This window comes from Schistocerca piceifrons, chromosome X (genome assembly GCF_021461385.2).
Source record: "Schistocerca piceifrons isolate TAMUIC-IGC-003096 chromosome X, iqSchPice1.1, whole genome shotgun sequence".
In the NCBI taxonomy this organism is placed as follows: domain Eukaryota; kingdom Metazoa; phylum Arthropoda; class Insecta; order Orthoptera; family Acrididae; genus Schistocerca; species Schistocerca piceifrons.
Window position 1 is genome coordinate 195,091,979 of NC_060149.1, and position 6,887 is coordinate 195,098,865.

Sequence of the window (6,887 nt, forward strand, 5' to 3'; positions counted from 1 at the left end):
ATTGCCCTTAGTTAGGTGCTATTTTCTTTGCTCCACCTGGAGCGTTTCGTGGAGAACAGCGGAAGCGAAACCAGTATTCAGGAAAGAGCAGCGCGGTGACGGACGCGGCTGCACATGCACGCAATAGTGTCCCGAACATCTCTGACTCCCCGGAGACTCACTTCACATCTGTTTATTAACCCCAATCAAAGAGTGTAATGTATGTATGATTTTACTGTTGTAGCCAATATGATCATTGTAATTATAGTCTGTAACATTTCACCTAATTGTTATCAATAAGTATGAAGTTTAAGCCATTTTAACATTTCACCTGATTGTATAAACGAGTACGAATGTTTGCTGTTTTAACTTGTCAGAATTGGATTTATATACCACCTGAAGTACGCACACATATATTTGACACCTCAAAACAAACACCGCCAAATGCTTAAAGCAATTATTCTGTAATAATATTGTTATGATGTATATTCTTTGCACTTTGCGATTATGTCTTCACTTCTGCTATACGAACCTTGCACCCAGCTGATTCCAGACGCCATATTTGTTTACAAATGTGGCAGTATACATGTGATGTGTTACGACAGCAAAAGGAACCTGTGATCACTGAAGGTACTGTGGTTTACTTATTTAATGTTTACCATTAGATATCAGTTTAATTTTTCGTCAAAAGTAATCCTAAACCATATTCTGAAATAGCGTCTCGTTTCTCCACTAGGCAGTGCCACAAGTTCCTCCAAAACTCGTAACACAACACATACACAAATGTAATACTTACTAATGTAAATCCACTCGATGATGGAGCTTTAAACCTTCGAAACGCGTCGTGGAAATAAATAAAATGGTGACTGGTAACAGTAAACTTGTTGTTTCATTTAACACACTGCAAAATCTTGTGAAATTTATTGTACGTGATACATCAAACCACAAGACTACCTAAAGATAAGAAATTTACAGAAAAATCAAAACATTATAAAAAATCTGACCATAGTGACTTACATCGCCACCAGAGTGCAAAAGGCATTTTGCATATCTCTTGATCATTGTCAGAAATCCGTTTTCCAACATTTATACTCGTAGATGCTTTTCTCCGTACCGGTGTAGCTGAAGGGACTTGTGGTTACGTATCGACAGCAGCTTTGAATGGTTTAACTCTACTCACATGAACAGCCGATTTTCTTGTCAGAAACCGAACTTTAACGTTTATTCATGAACTCATTTCAATGACTTGGTATGAGCTGTAGTATCTTGTAAAAAACTTCTTGGTTTAACATTTAGGCGTATATGATTTTGTTAACAATACCCACTGACCAACTCTGTTTTGTGACAATTTCCACACAAATTGCCCCACCTGTTTAGTGATGGCTTATTTATCTTTTTTTCATAAATCACCCCACACGATAAAAGGTTGGTACTAATGTGAATTTAAATTTTTCACTGAAAATATGGTTCCCGGGTTCGATTCCCGGCGGGGTCAGGGATTTTCTCTGCCTCGTGATGGCTGGGTATTGTGTGCTGTCCTTAGGTTAGTTAGGTTTAATTAGTTCTAAGTTCTAGGGGACTGATGACCATAGATGTTAAGTCCCATAGTGCTCAGAGCCATTTGAACCATTTTTGAACTGAAAATATGAATTCTAGGTATGTGTCCCAGTTGTTGTTTTGGCTAGTGAGATAGTGGCTTAGCATTTTGGAAACAGTCGTATGTACTCTCTCTGTACATGATAAAAGGTTGGTACTAATGTGAATTTAAATTTTTCACTGAAAATATGAATTCTAGGTATGTGTCCCAGTTGATGTTTTGGCTAGTGAGACAGTGGCTTAGCATTTTGGAAACAGTCCTATGCACTCTCTCTGTCTGACCATTTCCTTGTGGATTAAAAGGGCTTGTTCGTAATTTTCCAGTGCGAAGCAAATGACATAACTGCTTTCTCATCTCCAATATGAAATTTGTACCCTGATCTGTTATTACGGTATCCGGTATGCAGAATTTAAGGATGCAGTCATTTACCTGATCTTGTGCTATTGTGTTAGTTTGTTTGTCAGAAACTGCTATTATTTCAATGTATACTGAAAAAGTCTCAGTTTTCCATTAATATTTTTCAGTGACTCTTCTCTGTATAGCTCTGAGGCTATCATGATCTGCTAAAATTTGGTTATGTGCTTATAGCAAAAAGATGGTCCCTGGTTGCTGCTGTAACCTCTATACATGTACCTCACTTGATGAACCTGCAGAACAAGCCTTCATGCTTCACAAACTGCAGCTATAGTCTGAATACCTGACAGTCTATGTCAGCTGCTTGTTCCTCCTGCCACTGAGCCACACTCTTACCTAGTATCAGCGGTATTCCGATTTCTCTGCTCAATGTATCCACGTTTGTATGCTTTTTCTCTGGTTTATGGACTACCTTATAACAAAATTCACTGCGTATGAGCACCATACAATTTTGTGAGTGGCTGTTCACTGGCATAACAATGAATGGCTTCGTCATGGATCTGTTCCTTATGTCTGATGAAGCCACGTTTCACCTGAGTGGTTATGTCAATTCACAGAATCACATGTTATGGGCAGCGGAGAATCGACCTAACTTCCACGAAACACCACTGCACAAGCAGAAGATTGGGGTTTGGTGTGCAGTGTCTGGGCGCCGCATTATTAGTCCCATCTTCTTTCATCAGACGCTGACTTCGGTGCGTTACATTGCAAACATTTTGAAGTCAATTGTGGCAGCATTAACGGAGGAGGAAAATAGCTACAGTTACTTCCAACAGGATGGAGCGACTGCCCATACAGTCGTCCGAACCTTGGAGCACATTCACAGTCTTCACTCCTGACAGATTTGTTATTAGAGGCCAGTTTGGTCGCAGCCCTAGGTGACCACGAGGTCACCTAATCTGGCAGTGTACGATTACTTAACGTGAGGATCCTTCAGGTCTAATGTGTATCGCAACAACGCTCATGGTCTTCATGAACTGCAACAGAGCAATTCGGATGAGAGTGCAGAAATTCCAGCAATCCAGCTTGGATCCGCTTTCAGCAGCTTGCTGATCGGGGTCAAAACTTACCAACAGATGAATGGTAGTCACTTTAAACACCTGCTATAGTCAGGCTAGTACTGTATTTTCTTTCCTCTGGTGTGTTTCTTTGTATCTTGGAACTCTCTTCTCCAGGCCACTTTTATTTTCCCCAGACAGTACAAAGAGCGAAAGGGCTATCTACAGCTCGTACAAACCATTCTGCAATTATAAAAGTCGAAGATATCCCCATGCATATTCAGTCTGACAATGAAGAAGCAGTAAATCAAAGCAAGGAAGAAATTTGGAAAGGGAATTAGGTCCTAGGGAGAAGAAATAAGAAATCTGAGGTTTTTCGATGAATCTTAATCCTCGTAGAGACGGGAAAGGACCTGCAAGATGAAGGGAATGGATAATGAGTTGGAAAGAGTTTATAAATGGACATCAACAAAAGCAAGGTCATTGGTAATACAACATAGTCGAATTGTATCAGGCTATGCGGAGTGAATTAGACTAGAAAATGAGAAACTAGAAGCAGTCAACGAGATTAGCAGTTTCGTCAGGAAAATAACTAACAATGGTGGAAGTAGAGAGGATATAAATTGCAGGCTGGCAACAGTAAGGAAAGAGTTTTCCAAAAAGAAAATATTGTTAGCATCTAATGTAGGTCTGTTTGTTAGGAATTCTTTTTTGGAGGAATTTCTGTGGAACGTATCCCTGCACAGGTGAAACGTTGACCACAAACAGTTTAAACAAGCAGCGAATAGGAACTTTTGAAATGTTGTTCTATGGAAGACTGCTGAAAATTACATGGACAAATCTAATAACTAATGAAGAGGCTATAAACGGAACTGGTGACATTAGAAATTTATGGTACTGCATGGCTAGGAGAGAGAACTGGTTGACAGGACATATCCTCAGGCATCTTGAAATAGTCTTTGGTAATGAAAGGAAGTGTAAGTGAAAAAACTGCAGAGAGAGAACAAGACTTGACTAAAGTTAGTAGGTTCAAATGAGTGAAGGGTGTATTAGTTATTTAAGAATAAAGTGGCTTGCACAGGACGGACTAGCGCGGGGACTGGCTCGTCTTCGGTCTGAAGACCAGAACAACAACAACAACAACAAGAGTAACAACAACATCAACACAACAAAGGTTATTACTAACTGTATCCGCAGGTATCTATATCCGCTCAGACATCTACCGAGCACTTCCAAATTAAATGGGTCACATAAGTACACAAGAAAGGAAATGGATGTAATCCTCTGAGTTACAGACTCGTATAGCTTATGTCGATTTGCAGTAAGATTTTGGACCACTACGAACATTACGAATTACTTCGAAGAAAACAATGTATTGAGTCGTATACAGTACGGACTGAGAAAATGTCGTTCTTGCGGAACACAAGTAGGTCTTTATAAACACGAAGTAATCGATGCTGTAGAAATGAGACCTGACATTGATTCCATACTTTTAGATTTCCATAGGGCTTTTGACACCGTTCCTCAGAAATGGCTTCTAGCCAAACTGCGTGCCTATAGGCCATCGTCTCAGTTGTGCGACTAGATTTGTGAATTCCTGTCATGAAGGTCATAGTTCATAGTAACTGACGGAAAGTAATCGAGTAAAATAGAACATGGATTCCGCAAACAGAGATCCTGCGAGACTCAGCTCGCTCTGTTCCTCCATGAGATCCACGGCGCAGTGGACAACGGTGCTCAGGCTGATGCCGTGTTCCTCGATTTCAGGAAGGCATGTGGCACCGTCCAGCATTGCCGTTCAATGAAAAAAATTCGAGCTTACTCAGTATTGGAGCAGACTTGCGATTGGATTCGAGACTTTTCTTGCAAATAGAACTCAAGACCTCGCTCTTAACGGAACAAAATCGACAGATGTAAAGGTAATATCCGAAGTACCCCAGGGAAGTGTGATACGATCGTTGCTGTTTACAATATACATAAACTATCTACTAGAAAGCGTCGGATGCCCTTTAAGGCTATTCGCAGTTGATGCAGTTGTCTATACCGAAGTAGCAAGGCCAGAAGATAGTAAGAAGTTGCAGAACGACCTGCAGAGAATTGATAATTGCTGCAGGGTCTGGCAGTTGATCCTAAACGTAAATAAATGTAACATACTGCGCAAACATAGGAAAAGAAATCAACTACTGTACAGCTACACTACTGATGACAAACAGCTGGAGACAGCGTCTGCAGTAAAATATCTACGCGTAACTATCCAGAGCGACCTTAAGTGGAATGACCACATAAAACAGGTAGTGGGAAAAGTAGATACCAGACTCAGACTCGTCGGAAGACGCTTAAGGAAATGTAGCTCATCCACGAAATAAGTGGCTTATAAGGCGCTTGTTCGCCCGATTCTTGAGTATTGTTCATCTATCTGGCATCCATATCAGGTAGGACTGATAGAGGAGACAGAGAAGATCCAAAGAGCGGCGCGTTTCGTCACGGGTTCGTTTATCTGACGAGAGAGCGTTACGGGGATGCTAAACAAACTCCACTGGCAGACGTTACAAGAGAGGCGTTGTGCATCAAGGAGAGATTAGCTACTGAAATTTCGGGACAGCACTATTTAGAAGGAGTCGGACAACATATTACTTCCTCCCACATACATCTCGCGTTTTGACCACGAGGAGAAAATTCGAGAAATTAAAGCCAATAAGATGCTTACCGACAATCATTCTTCCCACGCACTATTCGCGAGTGGAGCAGGGTTGGAGGGATGAGATAGTGGTAGCAAAAGTACCCTCCGTCACACACCATTAGGTGGCTTGCGGAGTATGATGTAGATGTATACGTGATATCTGCCGCTCCCCAGCTAAGTGTTACAGATTTAGACAAGATGTCTGTATGGTGCAAAATGTTAGTTTTCACTTTAAATAATGAAAACTGTGACGTCACCAACAGGAGTGATAAAAGAAATCTGTTGAATTTTGGTTAGACGATAAATCACTCAAATCTGAAGGTTGTCAATTCAGACAAAAACGTCGTGATTATAGTTACGAACAATTTCTTCAGTTGGAAGGCTCACGTAGAAACTGTGGGGAAGGCAAACTAAAGACTGCGTTTTATAGACAGAGCACTTAGAAGATGCAACAAATCTACAAAAGATATTGCCCACACTACGCTTGTGCGTCATTTTCTGGAGTATGGCTGGTATATATAGGCTCCTTACCACATAGCATTCACGGAGGAAATCGAAAATGTTCAGGGAAGGACAGCTCGTTTTGTATTATAGCGAAATAGGAGAGAGAGTGTCAAGAACATAATACGCTAGTTGGGGGTGACAATCATCAAAATAAAGGCGTTTTTCGAAGCAGCGAGATCTTTTCACGAAATTTCAATCACTTACTTTCGTCTCTCAGTGAGAAAATATTTTGGTAACACCCACCTACGTAGGGAGAAATAACCATGGTAAAAATAAGAGAAATTAAAGACGACACGGAAAGATTTGTGTTTGCTTTCTCGGTCGCTGTTCGGGTGTGGAACGGTAGACAAATATTGTGAAAGTCGTTCGACGAACCCTCTCCAGGCACTTAAATGAGAACTGCATGGTAGTTATGCAGATGTAGATGTAGAGTTAGGTGTGGATTTAGATACGATTTCGGCGTTCGTGCGATGAGTGTAAGGAGGAAATTAGTTGCCGAGTGAACCGGTCTAATGCGTAATTTCAAAGAATACTCTTGCGGTGAGAGAGATGCGACAAGGTGGTGCGGCTGTGACCTTTGTGTTTCTTTGTTTTAGTTGGTTGGGAAGAGGCTGCGAACAGTGACGGGGCTAACTAAGGAGAGGCGGTGACAACCCCCGCAAGATCGATGGCTGGCCGGCCTCCCCCTGCGGCTGGAGCAGACAGCCAGGGCACA